This window comes from Trachinotus anak, unplaced genomic scaffold (assembly GCF_046630095.1).
Source record: "Trachinotus anak isolate AG129_WGS33_773 ecotype Australia unplaced genomic scaffold, CSIRO_AGI_Tana_v1 ptg000032l, whole genome shotgun sequence".
NCBI lineage: Eukaryota > Metazoa > Chordata > Actinopteri > Carangiformes > Carangidae > Trachinotus > Trachinotus anak.
In genome coordinates, this window is record NW_027273883.1 from 18,033,445 (window position 1) to 18,059,701 (window position 26,257).

At 40.2% G+C, this 26,257-nt stretch overlaps 1 long non-coding RNA gene across 4 annotated transcripts in view; it reads left to right on the forward strand.

Annotated features, from left to right (window-relative positions):
* The window catches only part of LOC139613220 (uncharacterized), a 116,818-nt gene that overhangs the window by 82,733 nt on the left and 7,828 nt on the right, over window positions 1-26,257 (forward strand). Inside the window, exons 5-8 of one of the 4 annotated variants that reach the window (XR_011686700.1) lie at window positions 3,991-4,048; window positions 4,467-4,513; window positions 7,864-7,927; window positions 9,684-10,670. This is a non-coding gene — a long non-coding RNA (uncharacterized lncRNA). Of the gene's footprint in view, window positions 1-3,990; window positions 4,049-4,466; window positions 4,514-7,863; window positions 7,928-9,683; window positions 16,533-16,802; window positions 16,979-26,257 lie in introns of those variants that run through there. The other 3 variants (XR_011686697.1, XR_011686699.1, XR_011686698.1) reach the window with 3 other exon arrangements.

A 26,257-nucleotide genomic window follows, 5' to 3' on the forward strand; every position in this document is an offset into this window, starting at 1 on the left:
GTACACATTCCACACTCAGTGGCCTGATTCACCACCTGTCAATCAAATATAAACTCGCCCATCCACCCCCAGAGAGATGGAGGTGCATACCAGTGTGTTGACATCACGTCAATGCCGCGAGTCAGCACATTTGGCCTCCAACATAGCACTGAGAAAAAGTGTGTTGACTAGAAAATCGCTTCACGGAGAGGAAATGATAAGACAGACAGAGAAAAAGGGAAACATAAAAGAATGGGAACAAAACTGTTTGAGATTAATTTACATTAAGTGTCAACAACAGTGATCCATAATCAGAAACTGACTCTCCTTGCCTTTCATTTAAACGCTGAATGCGTGCTTGCAGCTTAGATCAATTAAAACAGAGACAAACATTCGCTCACTGTTGAAATCTGTAGGCTGTGGAGTGATAATGGATCGCTAGATCACTGGGCCACAGCCAAGAGCCTGTCGTTGAACAAACAAGTTTCACAAGATCAAATGTTATGATATGTGTCATGTGAGATTTACAGTGTGCCTCTTGCAGTGAACTGAGAAACACATGGTATAGAGTGAGGCTGAACAGTGAGCATTGCGTAGCATTTTGCTACAAAAAAATCGATCCAGTGCTAATCCAAAAACCATTACATTTGTGACCTGCACAGCAGTGATGAGGTCTGTAATTTATTCACATCCAGCTTTCTCCATAGTTGACATATGCAGCTTTTTTATTTTTAACTATGGGTTTCACAAGCTTTAAAGTCTCTTTTGTCATAACTGATGTAGCCCACAATAGTTAAAATCCAATTTTCCAATATGAAGACAGTTTTCAGGGGTAGGGAGCAGCTTATGAGGAAATAACTGGCAAAGAAATATGCAAGTCTGGGTTGTATCTCAAAGTAGGAGAAGCTGCTCAGCACTCAGAGAAAGTGGGGTAATATAGATAGAAAGCAGACACACTGTCAAAAGGGTTTCCCTGCAAATAGTCACTAGACTGTCGTTCCCTAAGAGGCTTACAGTACAAGGCCTAACTTAAAGTGCAACTGGCAGAATGTGTTGTTTATGAAAATCACTGGACACATTTAAAATCGTGTCGGAGTGTGAATGTGTATTGGTTCCTGTTTCAGTGTTATTTATATTGGTGCATTTATTGGCAAGAGTTACTCACTGGTACTGTTGTTTCTTTAGCAATACCATCAGAGATCACATATGTAAACTTGTGGAGCTGCACCTTGAATTCTCACTTCCTGAACCCCCGCCCCCCCACATTCACACCCATCATTGAGTGATGTCTCAGTCACAGACCTGCCAACGGTAACTGCACAATTCAAACTGTGTATATCAGCACTGACACCTTTACATGAATCATTCCTGAGATTCTTTACATCGGCCACTGGGACAGGTGAGTTCTCTGAATGTGTGTCACTTCCTGCTAGAACATGGAATGCACACAGTGAACTGCGTGTTGCCGTATACAGTCACTGTTTCATTCTACATCATGTTTTCTACACATTGTCTTTTTAGACTTGGACTTCCAAAGCATTGCTCATCACATATACCTGTTCGCTCTCTACAACAAATAAATATCTTTATTTACTCATTAAACAATGACCACTTCTGTTCAAAGTGGTCTGACACACACCCCAGCTGTCTGTTCTCTCGATTGCTCACACATCGCTACATATTTGATCGTTTGCAGTTTAATTTAATATCCTCCCAACATCTGACATGTCAACAATAGAAAAAAAGCTATTTCATTTTATTTAGACAGCAAGATTTATCTTGATAGAAGTTTTAGGTACAATTATGCTGCATCAAGTAGAGAATGGTACAAAACATGAGAGAGGGTCAGGAGAAAGATGCAAAGTGACACATATTGTCGTTAGTTGAAATCCACAGTGTCATGGTTTCGTTATGTGCCTTGTGTGGCAACATAACACAACACATGATGTGAAATATTGTTTGAAAATATTGTTTTCCCTCAGTGCTTTTTAATTGTTCCTCACCCGATCTGCTCATTCCCTTTTTTCGTTCTGGTTCCCACCACTAATTAGGAATGGGATTTAACTGCAGATGACTTTAGTGCGGGATCAGAACACACCCAGCCATTATAAAAAACCCAGGGACCCATAATGTGGTGTGGGCCTGGCCACTAAAACCATGGGGTGGAGAGACAGGAGGGAAGGGGAGAGCTGGTGACTGTTTCTCTCAGTTGCTCTTTGAATTGTTGGTTGTGGCCTTTTCTCGCCTTTGGCCTGTCATGAGAGGTTTCTCTCTCCCTGTTTTGAAATTGTTTTCTGTTTGTTTTCTCTGCTCTCCAGCTCGTTTTTTCTCAACGTGTCTCTGTTACTCTCTTGTCCCCCAGACTTACCTCTTTCTTTACCCTCCATCCTCTCTCACACTCTCTCGCCACAGTAAGACCTAATATGAACTTTTGACAGGAGCTGGGATCTTTGTTTTATTGCCAGTGTTACTGAGAATGCCCTCATAAATCTAATGCTGTAATGCCTTTGAAACGCCTTCTAGGCCTTGCAATCAAACACACGCGCACGCACGCACGCATGCGCGCGCGCGCGCACACACACACACACACGTAGTTCTTTTCTCACTTTCTTTCACTTTCCGTCCCAAACACATGCACAATCGCACATACAGATGTGATGTGTGAGAATGAGGGCTTTGAGGTTGTTTGCGCTCGCATCAGACACAGCAGCTCCAGTGTTTGTTTGCAATTTCCACTGGCTCCGGTCCACTCCACCAAACCCATGGGAATTTGTGGATCAGCATCTTCTCAAAAAGCTCCTGGGCGTCGGAGTGTATAACTGAGCACAGAGAGAGTGCAATGAGTGCAGCGAGGTTGTTATTTTTATGTGGCATTTCTTATGTATTCTGTACGCCATAGTTTATAGTGGAGGGTGACGGGGAAAACAGAAGAGCAAGACAAATGGTGACATAATTTATGAGGCAGCCTGAAAAATCTTTTCAGAATGTATTAAATTTTGTTCTGTGGGATGGTGTTTTGTGAATCTTTATGCATCTTTTTACCTCTTAGTATACATTCATGCATATTTATTTATCTGTTTTCTTTTATTTATTTTTTTACCAACTTAAGCAGAAGTAAATAATATATTACATCAATGAAGTAAAATTAATCCTGCAGAAAGTTTGACACAATACACCAAGTAGGACTCTTCATTATATTGCCATGCATTTAGTCAACCTAAATAGAAAAAAATAAAAGTCAAACAGCTGCACTGATATGTAATTGTTGTTATGTATGAGCAAACACACTCATATTGGTTTTGCACTGTATCAGTTCAGCTCTGGTGTTAATATTCAGAATACTAGTTGCAGGGAGATGAAGATACAGTATATATACACCGAATACCTTATTAATGTTCCTTTTTTGACTGTGTTCCTTTCGTTTTTGCAAAGTGTAATGTACCAGGATTTATAGTAGAAGTCAAAACTGGAGGCTAGTGCACCAGTTATTTACACAGCAGAGAGCAGCTCACTTTCATTCTCACTGTGGTGTGGTCAGAGTGTGAAACACTTCGGTAAGAAACAGCAACATGGTGACACCACAGCATTTTCTCACTGACAACAGGTGGAGTTTTTAAGGTCAGCGTTGTCACTCAGCCTGCTCACACACACACACACACACACACCCTACCTCACCACTGCACTGCACCAGAACCTACAAACACTTGCACGTGCTTTATGTGCTTGACCTGAGAGGGAATATTACGTGTGCCTGGGGATTTTAAATAGATGAATAAATAAACATATAAAATGCTGTAGAGGTGCAGTGAGAAGAGCTTTTAAATAGACCTATAAAGTACTGGCATTATGTTTAAAGCCCATAGACAACCTGTTCAAAGGAGATATAAAATCACACTGTCATCCTGTGGCACAGGTTTAGTTGTCATTCATAACCTGAAAGCAGAAAACTGACTCTGTGCATGTAACTGGAGATTAACACATGTATGTAAACACAGTTACCCTTTCTTCCAGGTGTGGCAGGATGAGAGTCAGAGGGGGAAAGTCACCTGGTCTAGACAGGACTGTCGGGGTAAGTGTTACACTCTCTCTTTGTTGTCTATTACAGTATACAATACCTGTCTGTCTTTGCATATCTCTCTGTTTCCATCCCTCTATCCCTCTACGGGCCAGATTTTTTTTTTTCTCTCTTGTTGTCTGTGTCTCCATCTCTCTCTGTCTCTGTGCTCCTACAGCTGATTACATGAATAATTTACAGCATGTAAATCCTCAGCAGCTGCTCGCTGTTTGCTGTTTTGCCTTCCTTGTTCCTCTCTCTTTTCTCTTTTAGGTTAACATGGGATGATTTTTCTCAACCTTGTCACTCTGTTCACCCCCCAACCCCACCCACCCCACCCCCTCTCTCTCGTTCTCTCTCCCTCTTCCTGTTTCTGCCTGGGGTTAAGCTCTCTCTCTCTTTTTGTCTCTACTCTTTCTCTCTAATTACACAGCTCTCAGTTGAAGCCCTGTGTCTTCCCATGGGTTTGTCTTTCTTTATGTAAGGACTGGCTGAGTTACTTTTTTTTTCTGTAATATGGGAATCTAAACTCAAGTCCATGGTTGATTGTTTGTGGATGCATCTCTTTCTATGTGTATGTGTAAAAGGTTGGCATGCACGGTTACTATATGGTTTCAGATCTTTACAATCTAGGCTCACTTCTTTCGCAGCCGTGCTTTATGCACAACTGGGAAGATTATTTTACTGTTGCTCCAAGCTTCAAATGATTTTAAAAGGATCTCAAACTGTGCCGTCAAATTAGTTTTTTTCTCCCTTCTGTGGTCCCTTCAATCAAGTCCCCAGGTTGGACTCCAAGTATATTTTTTCATGTAAACGTGAAGTTATTCCATGTTCAAAAGAAAGAAAAAAAAGTGCTTCCACACAAAATAGCTAATTCAAGGGAAAAAAGAGAGAGACAACGAAAAGGAAGCATTACCTTTGGCTCTGTTAAATAATTTCTTTTTCCCCATTCAGTTCCCATTGTTCGAAGCCAGGGCCGATCTCTTCAATATAACTGCTAATCTAACTTCAAGGGATTGTAGTCATGTTAAAGCACTTTTTAATTGTGATAAGGAATATGCTCTCATGCTTAAATCCTTCTCCTCTGTTCATCTGGACAGAACCCATAAATATTGAGGCCTTTTTTTCATTGGCAATTCAAATTAGAATTGGTCACATTTTTCACTGTCAGCCATTTCCTTTGCACACAGAGACATGTGTGGGCCACACACACACACACACACACACACACACACACACACATGCAACGGACATACAGACACATGCAGAGCCAGACACTGCCATATGTACACATGTGTATGTACATACTGAACACAGTGTGCATAACATTTTATTTGCCAAGTAAGTAAGTAGTAACACAACAGCTTGGTGTGACATCCTTTAGACATTAAAACTTCTGCAAAACGAAAAGAGCTCAAGGCTTTTCCAGCTTTGTCAGTCTGACAGGGCTGATGATTCACCACGGGCTTCCCTGTTGTTCCTATGACACATGAGATGCAGGCAGCGCCGTATTGTCCAGAGATAACACAATAAGATGATTCTTGAGTGAATCACTTGTACTCTAGTGCTTTTGACACAGAACAGTCCTGAGACTTTGATATGCGCACAATATTTTGAGGCAGTGAAGCAGTAATGTGTGATTCTGTTGTAACAAAATCAATCGGGATGACAGAACATGCTACGGAACAAGAGTGGCATGAAAATGTACTATTGGTTGCAGTTTCCGGGTAAATTACCCATCTCTTTTGCCTCAAAGTGATTCTCTTATGTCGCCTTAGACTTTCAGCTTTTGAGAATTAGTGCAACATTTTCTCCATAAATGAAGGAAAAAGGGAAAAAGAAGAAAAGAAGACTGATAAAAGAAGTAACTGTGTATACTGCCAAATCCACAGTCATATGAGAAGATTGATATCAGTTTCATCTTTGCATGTCCAGATAGATCCAGCATGTATTTAGTCCTCTGCAGCTCAAAGACACGCAAGAACAAAGTGTTAGCATAGCTCTTTCAAAAGTGATAAAATCCACTTTCCAGTAGTTCCAAAGCTGATTCATTTTCATATCACAAAATGTGTCCGGGCGACATTGCGTCGAGTGTGAACATATCCAGAGTCTGGAGAATGAGCTGATGCTGCCAATGCAGCTCTGAACAAATGTGTGCAAACAGAGCAACTTCGCTCATCAACTTATCTTCAGACCAAGAGTCAGTTATGATTTGACAGCCATATATGACAAGACCATTAGGACCATCATTTAACTGCAAACAAAGTCTCCTATGTTGTCACTCATACATTAATTATCCTGTCATGAGTGACATGTGCATAAGGCTAAGAGATTGGTCAGTGGATTCCCCTTTTTAATGGCTCATCAATTCAACAGAGAAAAATTCCTCCAGTGACATACAGTGTTAGTGACACTGCAGTCAGACTGACAGCTCTACGCTTCATTGCAGTAGCACTCACACTTTGCACTGCAGTCAGTCAGGACTTCAGGCAGACTGCAAATTGTTCAAACTGAGTTTCTCAATGACAACACTTGGGATGGGATTTGTGTCTAAGTTTGGAGAGCACACTATTAGTGACGGTGAAGGAATAGAAGAAGCTTGACTTCGGTTCGTTTCCCCTCACCTCAACTCACAACAGCGTGCCTTTAACACTGCGGCCGGTCTGGGTATTGAGTTTTGGCTGACATGGCTGGGTTGGCTCACTGCTTGTTTAGCAGTCTGAGCCAAGCATCCAGTGTGCATGTGTGGCTGTGTGTGTGTTTGTGTGCATGCATGCCTGTGCTTGTCTATCTCCAGGATTTGTGTGCACGTGTGAATGCATGACTGTATGTGCCCCTATGTGTTGGCATGACCTGATTGCGTGTCGACAGTATATATCCTCATGCGCAATGCACAAGGGCTGTGAACCTTGGTGGGGTGAGTTTTTTTTTTGTGTATGTGTGTGTGTGTGTGTTTTTTGTGGTTGTCGTGCACTGTGGCCTCATTACCCAGGTGTTTACCCCAACCACAGGAAGCGCATGTCAGTGACGACTGTCTGCCGGCAAACATTGCCTGAGGGAAAGAAAGACAGGGACGGAGGAAGAGAGAGAGAGGGAGGGAGACAGAGAAAGGGGGAATCATAGAAACACAGCTTCTATCTATCTATCTATCTATCTATCTATCTATCTATCCTTGTGGCTTTGTGCAGCACATCCATGTGTCTCTGTGTGAGCCTCTTTTTCCGAAACGTGTGTGTTGATGTGTGCGTGTCCGTGTGGCTGTGCCAGTCAAACCCTCGTTGGCAGGTCACTGGGTTCCTTCACTCCTTCACCAGTGGAGGGAGGGAGCAGAGGAGAGGAGAGGAGACGAGAGCAGAGGAGACATACAAGCTGTTGACAGGGATTTATGAGCTGATAGTGTCAGACTGCAAGCACAACAACAGCCTCCCTGTCTCTGCCTGTCTGCTCATGGGGAGAGAGAGAGAGAGAGACAGAGACTGACAGAAAGAATGGAGGGGGAACGGGGAGGGGGGGTAAAGAAAAGTGAGGCAGCAAAATGAGTTGAAAAAGAAACAGCACAACAAGGGAGTGGAAAATAGGAGGTAGAGGAAGACAGTGAGTGAGCGGAAGAGGCAGGGAAGGGGTGTAATTTAATTTGTTTAGGTTTTTTTCTCTCCTTTCTCCTGTTACAATGCCTCTTTTTTTTCCCTTCACACCCCCTTCTTCTTCGCTTCTCTCCCCCGACATCATCTTTGTATGAGTTGACTTGGTTGTTGTGTTGATTGGTGGCTGCTTTTGTTTTTGCCTGTTTGGATTCATATGAGTAAGAAACCATGTGTTCATGTTTTCAGTATAAATCAAAGGCTTTTGTTGGTTTGGCGTGACCATCGACATGATGACGAGGACTGTACAGAGGTGACCATGCACACTTATTCTGGACACCAAAAAATTTCCTCCACCATATTGTTTTGTCTTGTTAACATCTCAGCTATCACAATGAACTGTGGACAACTGTTCATTTTAACAACTCTACAAGAATAAACAGAGTATTGATCAAATTTTAGCACATTAGACAATTGTTCTTTGTCTCCATGTGTGTGGCCATGTGTGTGTGTGTGTGTGTGAGAGTGCTCAGATTTGTCATGGTGAGTCACGACTGTAGTGTTCACTGTTAGATGACACACACTGATATAGTTAGACTGTCTGTCTGACATATGAGAGATACAGTCTGGAGGGTAATTTTGTCTAAGTGCTGTTCTAAGCATAATCCATATCTGTCTCTATTTAACTTGGATGACTTCTACATTATATCCACTTTTACAAGCCCATTTGTTCATGGGTTTGTTTTAGTTGAAGCTATAGTTATATAGTTTGTATATTACTGTTTCCTCACTTGACTAATAGAGTTTTCAGATACAAGTTAATTTTGCCATTATAAGCTCAGGTTCTGCAAAGAGAACCAGTTTCTTACATTAAGACATAGATTAAGTATTTTTGTAACTACATATCTAAGTTATTGATTATTTGTATTTAGGTTCACTTACAGTTTACTGGTAATTTGTACGTCGGCCACTTTATCAGGTCTAAAAACATACTGACACACTGACATACAAGACACTGACTTTTAGTTTGGGATTTTGTATAATTGTGCCTGAAATACCACATCCTGTTAACTCTTACGATGGCAATAATAATAGTTATCCAGATGTGAAGTCTCCCAGACTGACATGTTGGGAGACAGACTGCCTGACAGTGTGAAGCACACATACCCCCTGGGGATAATGTAGACTGCAAGTGATTTATATGTCAGTTCCTTAGTATTAAAGAGTGGTGATTTATGAGGCTCTTTTTCATTTTGCACAGACAGTCAGATTCAGACTCAGGCTTCAGTTTACACTCTCCAAAATGCTGAGTAAAGATCCCATGCTGGGCTCCCTACAATAGTGAATCTCATACTTTTATTCAGAGTTCCTGTCTTTAGGTACTCAAGCCTTTTGTTTAGCACTAAGCGAGTCAATGTGCTCTAATTGGTATTTGTACAGTGAAGGCAACGCATGGGAGCCTCAGACAGATACAGATACCCTAAGTTGCAGATCCAATGCCAGGTCCTGTTGAAAGTTTTTAGGTCTAATTAAACCACTGTTGTCTTGTAGTGCAATATATTAGAGGGATGCCGTCAAAACTTCTTCAGTTTGACATATTTTTTGCAATTGTCCTTTCTATCCTTCTATCACTCACTGAGTTCACTGAGGTAGGCAAGTCTGACCCACGCTGACCACTGGGCTAAAGCTCGCTCCGTTCCCGCTAACTGACACTGAGCAAACCCAAAACCTAGAAGTTGTATATATGGAAGCATATGGGCCATAACTGGCTCACATTTGTGCTTCCTGTTATGAAAACACTGAGTGTTATTCATTTGGCTGTTTGGCTGCTTGACTTTCACACAGGAGCTGATCATTTTCCAATGACACATATATTATCACAGGTGCACCCACTCACTCCATCAGCTTTGCTCAAAATATTTCAATGAAAAATTACAGTTGATTTTTTTCCCTTTGAAGTTTCTACTACTTTCATTCTTTGTTTTTTTCTCTTTTATTTAAATGTGTTCATGTATTCATTTTTGTACATCTGTGCTTTCTCTATGTGTGTGTGTGTATATATAATGCAGATCAAGGAAGTAACCTGCACAACGATGGGAAGGAAAATTGAAGATAAAGAGAAGAACAACTTAACGGAAAAAAAAAAAAAAAAAAAAAAACAGAAAAGGAAAGGGAGAACATTTGGAGTACGTTTAACCCATAAATTATTACTCTGTATTTGTCACATACACAGTAACATCTATTAGCTGTCATCTCCACTGTCAACACCTTCAACTGAAACTCAAGTATTTAACTTTCTGTATGTAGCAGCATCTGGCTGCTTTGTCTAAATGATAAGTTTAGATTGTGCAGTCACCAGTGGTTCTCAAGTGTGACTTTTCACAGGATATCACTGACTGTAAAGAAGTTACAAAATCATAACGCACAGATGTTGTTTTCTATGTGTTATATGCTGGAAATCATGACAACTCTAGCTGGAAACTTGTGTTTATGCCTTTCAAAGTAATGTGAGTTTTGTATAAAGCTCTGTATTAATGACATCTTCATTAATTGTGTAGTCAGGACCACCACCACGTCTTTTTATCTACTATCCACATTTCATTCCCTGATGCTGTAAGCATTGTTCTTTACAGGTGTTTTCCTAACAGTTTTCATGTATGTACATCTGAGAAAACTTGTGCTCAGAACAATGTATGCTTCCGAGGAATTGTACTGTTACAAAGCTTTGACCACCCGAGTAGAGTAACATATTCATATATGTGCACAGTATCTGTTAAGAAATAATGATCACAATTTGGTCACAGGGGAACAAAGACAACATTAAGGACATGTCCTCATACAATATGTAAAGCTCTGTGGAGAAATATGCCACACTGCAGTGCCCTCATGTAAAAATATATGTACAGCGTTTCACTTTCATCATAGCAACATAGATTATTAATGAATATTGCAAAGAACATTGGTAATGTAATGTAGAATAAAGAATTTTCTTCAGAGCATTGTATCATAGATTCAGTGGTGTTTGAGATGATAAAATAAAGACTTGTTAAGCCTCATTTTACAATATGTTTGTGGTTTACTTACATCCTTTACATAACCTCCTTTTTTATTCTTATTAAACAGCATATATTTTCATGATGGAAGTCACAATTTGTAAAATCTCCTTAGCTATATTTGCTCTTACACCAATTATATTTCTTCACCTGTTTTGTGATTTCAGGTAAAGCCCAACCAAGTAGAGAAAAAACAAGACTAGGACTGAATTGAAGATACTTTTGCATTTAACATCAGCATGTTTATGTTGGCCTACTCATAATGACATTGCTAGCATGCATGTTCACCATCTTGGTTTAACATGTTAGCATGCTAACACTAGCTAAGTAGCACTAAATACAAAGTACAGCTGAGGCTGATGGGAATGCCATTGGTTTGGTCTTAAACCAAAGTAATGGACAAATCAAATCTTTGACCTGATGGTGGCATTAGATGAAACGTCACAGGATCACAGAGTCTGTAAACCCATGCCTCATCCTCTGGGCACCATGAATATTCACGTCAAAACTGTAATTCCACTACAACCCAAAAATGTCAACCTCACTGAGGTATGGGAGGAAAAGTCAGGGGTCACCAAAGTCACTAGGGAAGATATCCTCTGGGAACCATGAGCCATGAGATCTTTCAATCTGGAGCAAAGTAGTAGATTAACCGACTGACAATGCCATCCCTTGAGCCACGCTACCTCCATGGCTAATTAACAGCTTTAAATGTTTGGGCTAGTCATGTGTAATTTGTCATGGAAGAAAACCTGAAAAAAATGTTTTCTTTATGGAAGAAAACACATTTTCAGCCAGTGAACATCAAAATTACCAGAGCAGGGTTAGCCCTATCACACCCATGCAGGGAGAGGCCTCTCTATCTGCCTCCTTCCATCTTTGGCCTGTGGTTACTAACCCCAGCTAAAGTGGCCAGATAGGGCCCCCCTATGTTTTCCATGGACAGTTTATCACACTTCCTTTCCCTCTGCTCTGGGCCCCCAGTCAGTCTACCAGACAGGAAAATCAAAGACACTGGGACATACCATTATAGCACAAATGGAAGGCTATATTACACTGTAGAGCATGCTGATGATATATAACCTAAAAGTCTCACAAGTAAATACACAACATGAAGGAGGTATGAGCTGAGTCTTTCTTTAACAATCCTCACAAGTGAACATAAATGTTTCAATTGCACATTGGATTGATTGAAGCGAGTCAAAATTATCCTATACATATTGAATAGTGTGGAACTGAATGTTAGGTAAATTGATTTTACTTGAATGTCTGCGAATGTTATTTCATAGGAACTGAATGGAGATGAACTTTATCAGCTAAAGTGTTTAATAAATCATTCATGATTCAGTTGATTTCACTGGCGTTGTATGGTATGACTCTAAATGCCATGTAAAATGATTTCATTACTTGGCCAGTTTGTTATATTTTGTGTCCATTGTTGCTCGTGTCACAGTCATTCTATCAGAAACTGAGAAACAGGGAACAAAGTAAAAAAAACAGCCACCACCTCTTCCTTCAGCTCTGTCCAGCAACTAGCCTTATTTCTCCAAGCTGCTGTCTTCATCTATCTAAATCATGAAATATTTAAGAAAAAAACAGGACCATCAGTTTTTGTGAATGAAGAAAGAGCAAGATATGCCAGCATGGCAGCTGTAATATGAACACAGACCTTGATATAAAGAAGATCCCCTTGTTCCACTGCTCCTGATTTATTAATGTTTTTTTTGTAAAGAAAGTACTCCAAGTAGGACAAACTATAAGTTACAAAAATATTCCTATATTCCTATAACTTTTGTCTATAGCAAAAACCCCATTTCTTCCAAAACCTGTATGTATGGACCATCGAAATCTGAGGTCCAGTTCAAATAGGTGTTTTTTCAGAAGTGGTCCTGAAAAACATAACCACCACTGGTGTGTACCTTTCATTTTTGGTAGAAAATTCACTGTCCATTTGCCCCTGCTGCCTTTTCCTTTCAGCTACACGCTCTTTGCTGTGGCCTGGGGCCTCTCAAGCCATTAGACAATGCAAGCAAAATGAGGCTTTCTGGTTTCTATTTTCCAACTTTCTGGAGGAGGTTGTTTGATTAATGACATCAGTTTTAGGACTCCGCCAGTATTTTACCTCAAAATTCAGTTGTTTTTTTTTTTTTTTTTTTTTTTTTTTTCAAAGCTTCGTGGGATGTATAAAATGCTTGGTTGCAAGCCTAATTAAAAACATCCATTTTAAAAAGAAAAAAAGTATACCACCTTAACTTCTTTTGCTCAGCTAGGGCTCAGACATATACACAGAAGTGGAAGGCAGTGATGAGACGTGGCAGATTTTAAGGAACAATTTAGGAAGAATTATTCTCATCAAAGTTGCATAGACACCTGTTACCTATCTCTTTAGTAATTGGACTTTTGAAGCAATTACATGGTGAAATGTCACTGCACACATGTTATATTCTACTCCTATGACAGCAATGGCTCCTATTTTGTTTTCCCTGCTATGTACCTCAGCCAGGATGTGCATGAGGCTGCCAGCCGTTAACCCCACAGAGGAAGTGTGCAGGAAATGAGATCAGCCTTAAAGAGAGGTAACGCCTGAGCCTGAGCCACTGACACCAGACCAATAACTGTCACTCACTGCACCTGATACTGAGATACTAAAAATGCAGCAGATAACAGGAAGGTCAGAACAGAGTAAAACTGAACAGACAAATATGGTACAGCAGGAGCACTAAAGAGAAGAGCACGGGATGGGAATACAAAAGCAAGGAAAAAAGAAAAAGAACAGAGCAGCTTAAAACAGAATAGACAACACGGAAATCTAACACGGCACAGGAGAACAGAGAAAAGACAAGGAAGAGGAAAATTCACAGCCACAACTCTCACCATCACTCTGTCTCAAAGACAGTTTCTGTTGGAAAAACTGTCAAAGAGTTAAAAATATCAGAAAAGGGGCGGAGGTTGAATTCTGGCACCATATATCTAACTGTACCAGTGTGAGGTACATATTTTCCTTTGTGCTGCCTGGAGAGTAGAATAGAATAGAATAGAATAGAATAGAATAGAATAGAAACAATCCAGGCCAAAGTATTGCAGACAAGACCAGACTGGAACAAAACAGCCCAGTTCTGTGCAGAAGAAAGAGAGTTCAGTACAGCATAGGATGTGAGACGAGATTAAAGACAATACGAAAACAGCACCACCCAAACTAACTATCAGACAAATTCTGTTTGAAAAAAAAAATAAAAAGATTTATCAATAGCTAAAAATATCAGCGGGGCTGGGCCTAATTCAGTGGCTGTGTATGTGATACTGTCACTATGCCCTGCACACATTCTCTTTACCATGATGAAAGACACAGTCGGTAACCACTGAAGAAACCAGGCCTGACAGCAGGGTGTGCATGTGGGAATCCGTGTGAATCCATACAGTATATAGGCTATATGTGTATGTGTGTCAGCATACACACATGCAGCTGAATTTTTCCTTTCTGTAAGACTGAAAAAGAAAACATGTTTTTTTTATTTTTTATTTATTGAGACAGGAGGCAGGAAGAATGATGAAACATTAACAGTGCCAGCTATCACCTACACCCAAGAACAAGAACTTTTTGATAAAATACACAGATACAAACAACGCTTGTTTTTGAGGCACAACACACAACTGCAGGAGGCAGGAAACTTGCTTGTTATGTTGGGTTTATGTTTTATTTGCTGTGACTTTTTCGTGTTGGTGTAGTCTTGCAAAAATTTTACGAGATATGTTGTAGCAGATGCAGACAAACTTACACTGCATGCTGCAGTCCACTGACACTGACTCCAGAAGGTAAATGTATCATGAATATCGCAGTTGTCAATCACATTTTCATTTGTTCTGCTGTCTTGGCTTTGCTGTTGGGTCATTTGAGCTGCTCACTCATGATCAAGCTGCTTGACGTGTTAGACTAGACATTTGTTATACTGACGTAGCGATTTGAGATGCTTTTATATATTATACACCTGGAATCTTTTACCCAGGTGCGTATGGACAGCCCTCCCTTATGTTTACTTATGTTAAATAAAATGTGCTGTTTTATGCTTCAGCAGCATTGAAAACACAAGTCAAATGCAGAAATGTTTCTGTGTGTGCAGAGCTGACTTTTTATCAATAGAAGAGAGAGAGAGAGACAGACAACATCCCCTGAACTGTGGGTTTAACATTACTGCGAAATGTTGACTTATCATGCCCGAAAAATATAATTAATGTATGATGGTGTTAAAGTCTTTGTATCACATTATGTGATTCAGTGAATGACTGATGAAATGAGTAAATATATGAACAAATAAATGAATAAGTAATGAAAGGATTAATCATTTAATTAGTTCAACAAACCAAGCGAGTGTCAGAGACTGACAATGCTCGAAAGCCTCATCACCATATCTGCATAATCAGACTTGTGCAGAAAGTGTTTTCTGATAGTTTTGACCTAATTTTTCATACATTTTACATATGTATTTCCAGGTATGTCAAAGTTACATATTGCCTACTTTATGAACATGCAGGAAAACTACCGAACAAATCAATTCTCAATTAATAAGTACAGTTATTTTGGCTGAAAGATACTTTTTTCAAGGAATCTGTAAAGAAAAAAAAGTAAGAAAAAAAAATCAATCATATGCATTATTAATACAATATGTGTTGTTGGTTTTGGAACTTGTTAATGATGGTCAGATACAGTATATACTGTATATACATTTTGCACAGCTCTGTTTCACTTTAAATGTGAGATCTAAATGCCATTTACTCTGCACACTCTGCTGTTTCATTTGTTCTCTGAAACAAGGGCAAACTAATTTAGCAAAAACACAGTCGGCTGGCTGATGCAACACAGTGAAATTTGAGGAGCATTCATGCACAATAAACCACTTCTGTCAGACCACCTATTGAGCTGTGTGTGTGCCTGAGTGTTTGCGCATGTGTACAAATCAATGTCAGTATTTCTCTGTACTGTACACGTGTGGGTGTCTGTGTGTGTGTGTACCTGCCACTGATGTACATACGAAATAGATGCTTCCTCTGTTGTTCACTCCTACAGCGCAGCCTGAAGGCAATTTTCATCACTACCACTGCGTTGTTGCAGGTATCTATTATGGCTCCTTCCCGCCATAATGCTGAAATTTTGGCTTGGAGAGTTAAGATCCTGTAAATCACTCCACTTAGCTGAAGTCATGTAATTGAAAGTCAAGTCCAAATTCAGCCTGTGTGGTTTAGTGCCACTGCTGTGGCTCAGTTTTCACTGTTTCTGAGTGAAAATCTCCTATGCTATTAGATGATTGCAGTGCTTTTTGGGGATTTTGGCCCATTGGTCACCCAGTGTGTGACAAGAAGATTGGCATCAAAATCACCTCTCTGTTTCCAAGAGATTGCTTTGTCCACTGTGCACAATAACGAGAACAGTGAATAAAACAGCAATTTTATCAGCACTGTTGAAATGCCCATCTGGGTGTTCTCTCTGTATTCATCTGCCTCGCCCCCTAATGGAACACAACTGAAAACATGAGAATCTGCTGTTGGTATAAAGCAGATAAAAGGAAAAACATTGGTACTTAATTCACATCGCTGATCATTACTACAAAAACATAGCAGGTGAAAGCATTTCTCCAAATGCACTTATTACATTGCTTTGGAAAAAAGCGTCTGCCCAATGAATGGAATGGAATGGAAATGTTATTATGACATCAAATGAACCTGTCTCTGCTCTATCAACTTACAGCCTGAAGTCATTTGGAAAATGAGACAAAGGTCCAGAACAACAGCCTTTTAACCTTTGACCTTGTGATGTCTGCTATCCTCTGCGCTTCCTCAACCTCCAAATACACCATCCTGCACCTGCACGAGGTGTTAGCCTGCTCCTTCTTTTCATTTGGTTCGATACAGTTAAACAGAAAAAAAAGCACATGAAGCAGATTAATGTGCATAATACCTTGAGCTGTTGGTAGCAGCTTTTTTGGCTGCAGCTATACTGAATCAATAGTCCATAACCCACTTTGAGCTGTTCCTGGACATCTCTGAGCTGTTTCTAGGCCTCCACCGCCTGGCGATTGGCTTGGCTCAGTTGAATCTTCATCTAATTCATGTCTTCCTCTGTCTTCTTCTTGATCCTCACAGCATTGTTCCAGCTTCTTACCACAGAGTTCAGGATGCTCTGCATGGAGTGAGTCGCCCTTTGGCTATTCCTCTTGATTTGTTCCATCTCCTCATCCCTCTCTGCCAACTTCCTGTCAGCCTCTCAGCCTTGACCTCCATGTTCAGCTCAAGCTGAACATCGAGAATCTTGGACTCTACACTAACTTTGAATATTGCAGACTAATTCAATAAATCAATCTGATGTAATGCATTTGGGAGGTGAAACCATACATGCAGTTCAAATGTTATGATAGACTGCTTTTTAATATGAATTTTCTAAATACAAAGAGTTATTTTTGGTTAGTTTGCAGTGCAAACTCCAAGGTGCCTTTTCAGCCCTCGAGCTCATTGATAGCTTCTCCATTCCCACCAATGTGTTCAATGAAGTCAGAGATTTTCCCTTCAGAAGAAAACACCGGAGACATACAAGCCTTTAGTTTGGCACAATCTTCAGACAATGCTACAGTGATGTGTGTTCCCACATGGTTTGTGTTGTAGATTGTGCGTCAGGCCTTATGCGGCTGTGTTATGAATATTCCACAGATGCTGTTTGACCAGTGAAACATCATCTGTGATGTCAACAACCAAACAAATTTCTTCCCTATTAATCAAATGAATAGGCTGAGTTGGCAAAATAAAATTAAACAAAATCTAATAAACAGTCCTTGAGACCATATGAGATAGACACCATAAACTCAATGTATGAGATAGAAAAGACCCAATATATTACTTGATTATTTCATACTTAAAAGGTATAAACGTGTTAAAAAGTGTTATAAAGTATGAATTCACTGTAGAGCCAAATATAATCATCTTCTTATCACCACAGACAGACTCAAATAAATATAGGTGTGATTTGTTTTGTCCAAAAGCTGACACATCCCAATACTGACCTGGAACTTTACTGGTTCATGATATCAGGAGCTTATGTGGCTGGACTGTTCAGACACTACCCAAACCCTATGTGCTGATCTGACCTGATGTTACTCAGTAACCAAAACATGATGGGAATCTAGGAATTTAAGTAGTTGGATGGTCACAAGGTCTTTACAACTTCTTCAACCACTTACACTGAATCAGTACACTTAGAGGGTTATGTAAGAGTTGAATTCAAGTGTGTTGTATTTGCAGTTATGTGTTACCTCAGGAAGAACATGCTTGATGTTTTCTATGCTGCAGGTTCTTCCTCTCCCTCTTCAGGCACTCTAACTGACCTACCGTCTCCTCATAGGAGTTCTTCATCTTAAAGAGCTCGGTACTCACAGATCTGGCCTCCACCTGGGCTGCCTCGAGCTCAGCTTGGCCCTCTTCATACGTGTGCTTCCAATCTGCTAGAACGTGGTGTTATAAATATACCAGTGAAAAGTGAGTAATGACAGGATAGCTCTTGGAAAGAGTGGAGAAGAAGATGGAAGCCCAGATTGGAGCCCATGATACTGGATGCGCAGCGTATGTGTTAGCCTGCTGAACAAGCAGCTGTCACTTGGGAGAGTATTTCAGTAATATAGTTATAGAGAGTGATTTTCATTGTTAATATGTCATAATCTGAACAAAATATTATAATATTTTCAATGGTTGCAATAATATTTATTTACATTTCTGAAAGTGCAATCCTTTGCGTTGTCTTCAGGGTCAAAAATGACCTGTCACTATGTTTGACAGCAGAAAAAAACCCTTATATGATCTTTTTTTAGCTGGAAATGTATTGACTTTTCCTAGAGTGACCCTAAGTCTAGAAAAAGCGAAACACCGCCCATATTTCCATGAAAGCTGTACACCACAGGGTACAAAGATTGTTGGAGGGTCACATTTGACTGGTCAGTTCTAAGATAATTTACACACCACAAAAACCACAAAGACACATGTGTCATTTGCTGCATCTGACTTCCATGACACCAGAAATGACTTAAATTCAAACAGACAAAATAAAAACAATTTCAGACAAAACAAACCAAACTTCAGACAATATAATTTCTTGAGAGCATTGTTTACTAAAGGGGATTTGCAGTCAGAAGCTATAAAAGTGCTGCAGATGACAGGACCCCCAGCTCTCTCCTTGCCGAAGCCATGAGTGCACATTTCAGTGACCAACAGGTCGCACACCTGATTTTTGTTGGATGTCCTGGAGGAACAAGAGAACAATGATTTATAGGGAGGGGGAGGTATCTGAAGAATAAGAGGGGGCAGAATACAACCCAGAGCATGACGCATCATCCTCGGATAAAGAAGAAATCCCCTGAGCTGAAAGAGAGACAATTTTGTCAAAGAACAGGAAAATAGCATGGTCCTTGTCACCATATAAAACCCAGGGCAGGATGGCTGCACAAAATGTCATAAGGATAATGCTAGAGCCCAGAGGACACACAGCTTCCCATGCCTAGGACATTGCCTCAACATTCTACAAGCTCATCACATCAGCCATTGAACAAATCATCCTGCAGATGAGAAAGTTGGAGGATTTCCATAAATCTGGAGACAACTAAAAAAGGATGGATGAGATTGACTTGTGTGTCTAAACAGGGCTGCTAATCTTAGTGATTTTCGTGCCACAGGGAAGCCGACCAGTAGAGGCCTGAGGAAGAACCGGGGGATCTGGTTGGATGATCCAATCCATTAGCTATACTCCCTATCCTTTGAGGGTTGTACAGGGGCTGGAGCCAATCCCAGCTGACTTACAAACTCCACACAGAAAGGCACTGGAACCTTCTTGCTGTGAGGCAACAGGGCTAACCACTGCCCAGGCACTGCATTTAAACCATTTTGTTGCAGCCTGTGACAATTTCTTCTCCTCTCATGAACTCAGCCAGCAGCTCCTAGAGAAGAATTATGGTTGGCTCAGTTGGAAAGAACAAGCCTGAGCTCCCCCCTTGCACTGCTCACAGAGGAGGGACAGACACCTTCCAGTCAAAATTTTCCTTCACTCCCACCACCACTCTAGTTTCTTAGAGGAACACAATTGAGGTCCCCTGAGCTCAAAACGACTGAGATCATTGATTGTAAGAACAGAGAGCCAACCATCATCCTGGACTACAACCAGACAAAAGAGGCATGCACAACCTGGACAAGGAGATCGGAACTTGCAGCTGGTTCCGAGTCATCTTCTATAACATCACTAATATGTCTACAATCAATGCCAATCAATGTTATAGGACAAGCTCAACCCAACCTCGATGCCTGATAAGTAGTCCAAGAGGAAGGTGTTCCTGGAGTAGCTGGTATAGGCACTTGTTACCCTACACATTCAGTGAAGGGGTGCCTGGCTGACTGAGATCACGCACATTTGCAAAGTCCATGCACACAGATTTACATGCTGCCCTACATGCGCTAATTAGAGCTGATTCATGTATGTTCTTCACATTTTTTGGCTCTATTATCTTATTTTATTCTTTTTTATTGTCAGTATTTCTACACCTTGTGGCTGGGCAATGGCTTGACAGAAAAGAGAAGACAAGTACTATGTAGTTGAACTCACTGTACAGTATATAAGAATATATCACATTTTTCCTTTCAGTACAATGCATTCAAAACTAATTGCACAAACTGTATCTTCTACTTTCTGAAAGGATAAAAAAATAATGTTTACACCTAAGCAGTACTTTTAGCAATAATAATAATCCTCTACTTTAGTAAAGAAAACAATGATAACAGGTGTGTTGAAATAAAAAAGAGTGGTGTCCACTGAGTTAGAATGAATGACAGGTTATTTCTTCATGCAAAATAGATTGTGGGTTATATATGGGTTTAGTGAAGGCAAGTTATTTTTTACCCATAGGACAAGGAGCATATACAGAGTGGTAAAACTGTGCAAGGGTTAATTAGAGTCTTCTCTTTGACTGATTAATTGCATTTCAATTTTCTTTCTTTACTTTTCTTCCTTCCTTTCTTATAAATAAATGTCTTTCATGCAAACATACTTAATTTCATCAATATCCCATGAAGGTGCAGTTGTCTCATTAATGTTCCTCTGATTTGTGTCAAGGCAAGAAGCCACACCATTGCCTTTCTTCTCATCATTTGTTAGATCTGATATGAAATGATGTGTCATGTGATGCCATGAGTTATACAGGTGATGTGGCTCCTTAAAGAATAGCTGTGTGGCTGAAGCAGGAAAGGTTAACACGTGTCATATCTTGTCATGTAGGATCACTGGAAGCTGTGGCTGTGTTGGGTTTTCTTTAAGCACCTTGGAATGATTTAGTAATGAACTGACCATTACTTACACTTGGGCTGAGCCTTTATGTTGCTGTGATGCATCGCAGCACCAGTCAACATGTCACCAGCTCCAAATATTAATGGCAGTCTGAATTTCACAGGAAAAAAAGTAATTTACTGTCTGAGCTCATTCTTTGGTATATTCTCTGTGATTCTATGTGATTTGAAGTATTTGGACAGTGACACATTGTTTGATGTTTTAATTACCTTGGATATGAAATGACAGTAGTTATTTAATTGTTCACTCCATATGGCTGAATATAACCTTTAATTAAAGCTGCCAGGCTTTTACCTCATAATTACTGTGTCATTTCATATTCAGTAAAGTAATAACAGTAGGGAGTCAAAACATCAAACAATGTGTCAAAGTCTAAATCCATCTGGAGCTCGGCAAATTACTTTCCATTGACTTACATCTGTGGCAATGAACTCTTCAGTGCCATTAATGCACTTGACAGTTATTTCACCCTGGATGATCACTGGATTCTCATAAAGGTTAGAGAGCTGCTGCAAGAAAAATACAAGTTTTTAGGACATTACATGAGGAAATTCACACACATTTCCTCTATGTTTTAATTCTTCAGTGGAAATAGGGACACATTTGTAAGCAACTAAAATGAGAGAACGACAGTATATAGTATCCTACTGCTTAAGAGAATGATAAAGATATGCACATACATATATACAGTTGTAGGCACTGAATGGAAATGTTTTTTACACGTGAGATATTCAACATATAACTTAAGCATTACTTGTGGCTCACGTTTTTGCATTTATAACATTTAGAGCATTTTGTTGTAGCCCGTCAGTCTTTTTTTTTTTTTTTTTTTGATGGTGATGCACTGACACAATCAGCTGGTCATGCTTCTGTCCTCACTGTTTATTGCGCAGGATCTCTAAGTTCAGGTAAATGTGATTTGTTTTGTTTGGAAGGGTAATTATTTATTTCAGTTCCTGGCTCATACTCAGGCATATGAAGCAGCTCATTATTTTTTTATTAACCTCTCCTTTCCAGTCCCTCATTACTACCTTTTGCCAAAGCCACTGCTCTGTGTCAACAACTGTACTGCTGATAACATTTAACACTGTAGAGTAGAGGCCGCTCTGTTAATACCTTGTCAGCACAGTGATATACTGAAAGAGGTTTCCAAATTAGAGGAGCTAATTTTGTGTACAACCGCATACCATGTGTAGCTATTAACACGTCTTTTTTAGGGCACAGTGGCATTCTGGTGGTTTTATGGCGTGGTCACGTACTAAATTCTTCTGACAGTCGGGTCTCTATGTTGAGCCGTTATTGTTAATATTAACTCATCAAAGATATTACCTTCATTTTGCAAGTGGTGGACTCTGCTGCCTTCTAGCCTTCAGTCACTGAAATGGTTGCAAAGCACTCAACAACATGGTGTTGACAGTCTTCCCAGCACCAGACACTGGATGTGACAAACAGAGCTCAGCAGTTTCTCCAAAACTTGTGGCCTGTTCCAAGAAGCAGGTTTACTGAGATATGATGATAATTTTTCTGAGTAAAATGTAGAATCCCCTCACATCTGGAACACGAACAGATGTGAAAAGCCCTCTTCCTGGATTGACTCAATTAAGTACCATAAAACTCAGCAAAACCTGCTTCTTGGAACATGTTCTTGATGGCAGCCAGTAAAAATTATCCACTGACCAGACTAGCCAGACCTGAGAGGACCTGGTTGATCCACAGCCAACAGGCACTGGCTAGAATTTCCACCTTAATTTAAGTAAAAAGGCCAATTTGGAGTTGAAAAATATACTTAAAGGCAACTGCTGCTGTTATAAAAAATTCTGGGCTTCACTTCAGAATTGGGTCATTATCATCCATTAGCTGAAATCAAGCACAAATAAAAGAGGAGGTCAGGTTTTCTGTAGCCCCACAAAGTCTATAGTCTTCTTGAGGGATTGAGGAACGTGTTTCTGTTGGAAGAAGAGGCCGGCCAAAACAACAGGTGATTGTACAGAAATAGTTTGAAGTAGGGATTACCGACAAATAAATAAACCCACTGAACCGTGTTCACTTAAATGTGCCATGTTGATGCCACAATAGCACATGCAGCATCATATTATACAACAAAAAAAATGTTTTATAGTAGATGTCACTAAATGGCACACAAGTAGCAGTGGAGTGATTAGCAAGCACTCATCGTCATCATAGTCATTGGCTCAGATTTCACATCACATGAATATACACTTGACAAAGCTGATTTTAATTCTAATGTCACTATGTTGCTGCTGTTTCCTTCCCCTGTCTACATATAGTGAGGAGAGCAAAGAGAGAGAGAACAGATGGGAATAAATAGTGTAGATAACCTTAGGTAAAATACAGGGCAAGTATCCATAGGATAAAGAAAAAAAACCATGGAAAAATATTATCATTGTTGTCCATCTAATATTCCAGATGTCACCTGTGTATCATAGTATTAAGGAACATGTGTTTCCTGCCTGTTATCTAAGTGAAGCAAGAAGAATATGTGGCAAAAGACACAGGACAAACCCCATCACACACACACACACACACACACACACACACACACACACACAGACACAGACTTCACTTGCTTGCATGTTCCCATAAACACACACAGGGTGCCAGGAAATAACCAAACCCCAAATAATACTGTAATTGTTCCTGCTGTCTCAGATGCTCTCTCCCTGTCTGTCTCTCATAATAAAAGCCTGTTTGACAGGCCAGTGCAGTATATGTGCAGCACAGGAGGGAGTCTTCTATTGCTGCCGAACACAAAATTGTATTACTGAAGGCTGCACCCAGCACAGTGCCTTCTTATTCCTCCCCCTGTGTCTGTCCTTTATATTAGAAACGTTTTCAGTCGCCAATAAAAGCATAATGTGGTCTTATACATGCTGCATTTGCAAGTGAATTGCGGTGCCCCATATTGCCTCTGATGGTAATCAGAAAAACATCGGGCTATGAGAGAAAGAATAGCCAGTCCAATATTGAGTGTGATTGTGCTGAATGTTATCTGATGGCGATGTTGGAAATAGAAGCATACTGTATGTAAACTGAATGCCACACTGCTTGGCCATATGGGTACCAATAAGATACAGGCATATGAAACGGCAGGAACAAATTATTCTTAAATTATAGTCAGAGCACCGCTTGCATGTGAAACCATAAGTAAATGGGACAAGCATATGGTGCGGAATAACTGAAGAGTGTGTTATACGGGAAATACAGTTAAATTGTTTATGAAGGAATGTGTGTGGCACCCTTTGTGTTGTCAGTGAGCAGCATATCAATTCTATTCCTCTCTGTCTCATTTGTGTCATCTCATTTTCATCCTAATCAAGCCGCCATTTCACATTTCATTCTTATCTCTCTGCTGCCTCAGCCTATTATTATTTCCCCTGTTTGTGTTTCTCAGCGTCTGCTACTCTCTTTATATTTTACTCTTGATCTCTCTCTGTGTGATTTCTTTTCTTTCCTATGCAGTATCTCTGTTTCATCTGCTGTTCTCTTGCCTCTTGCTAGCCCCCCCCCACCCCCCCAACCCCACCCCCACCCCCTACCCCCTCACCCATACAGTATATTTGTATTCCATTTTGCACAAGCCATGTCAAAAAAATAGCAGGATCTCAGTTAATGCACCTCTCAAATTACTCCTGTGCACGTTTCCCCAAAACCTAAAGCAAACTCTACAACATTACTCACTCTCCACCTTTTGTATGGATCTTTTTAGCACGTCCCTGATATCTCAAATACTGACAGTCAGGTGACAGGTGTATATATGCTGGCTGACTAAAATAACAGCAAACATAGAGCAGTGGAAGATAGAAGGGGGCAGAGCTTGAAGAAAGGAGACAGGAGTGAAAAACAAAGATGCAAGAACAGAGAAGGAAAATGAGAGGGAAGAGAATATGCATCAGAATGAGATGCAAAGGTGTAAAGACAATAATAAGGGCAAAGGGAAAGGAGATGGAAAAAAGAGAAAAAAGGTGAGAGAAGAGAGAGAAAATAGTAAAATGATGGACAAAATCAACACACTTGTCTATAAATATCTTACTCAGCTTCTTAACAACCTCCAAATCCACACTGTAACTGTGGGATCGTGAAGATCTTCAGCTTTTCATGTGCATCTCTAAAATGTAATGTGAACTCACACACAGCAAAAACAATTCCCTGCGAGGAAGACTCATCTGACATATATCATCTCTTTATTTGACCAAATAATTCTGCATTTCAGGAACTCCATTAGAGGAATATGGAGGAAAACAGATAACACCAAATGCAGCAAGAAGGTAAAGGATTTTATTATAATACACTAAAACATTTGTTGCATAAGGGACTAAAAGGACAAAATGTGAAAGCAAAGATTAACACAGAGAGATAATGATAAAGATAAATGATTGTGCGTGACAGAAAGTTTGTTGCGGACTGAGCACTAAAGCCGAGGAGAATGAAAATTTGTGACTGCTCCTCACAGATACTTCTGACCGAACCCAACACACACTCCCTTCCTCCGTTTCCTGCTCCCTCCTTCTTCTCGCATCTGGACTGACCCAGTAAACTTAGCAGTGAACCTGAATGCCTGTTTGTTATTGGATGCGTATGTGCCATTCAGTCATGTGACCACACACACACACACACACACACACACACACCCTCTTTCAGCCCCACTTTCTAAGCTGAGGAGATGCAGTTTTCTGCAAAGCATCGGAGGTCGTTTTGCTTCCAATGATGTGAGAATTGTTTCTTTCCTCTCCGCTCCTGTTTTTTGCCTCATCCCACACCCTCCTCTCCTCTCCCTCTCACTGCTTCTTCAACGGTCAACCCAATGATGAGGTGTGAAGTGTGAAGCAGGATGTCATAATTCAAACTACCACACGATGAGCTGGAAAAATATGAACATAACACACAACTGAACACAAGCCTCTGTTATTGTTCGCCCTTTCTCTCTTTTATCGAACTAAAAACATCACTGCCATTGGTTGAAGCCAGCTCACTGTCTCCCTCTTTTGCCTCCTCTAACAAACTCTCCCGTTCACCCTTTTTCAGCTCAGAATCGCATTATGCAATGTTGCGTTTGAGTTGCTTCTACAGTAGCTCAGTGCTGTTACAATACAGTTATTAAAGCTTGCTTCACAGAACTGCAGTGGCTGAATCTAGCTTTCTAGTTTCCCATTGAATAGTTGTGTTGATGATGTGCTTCCAAAAAAAGTTGTGTGACTCCATAGGTTTT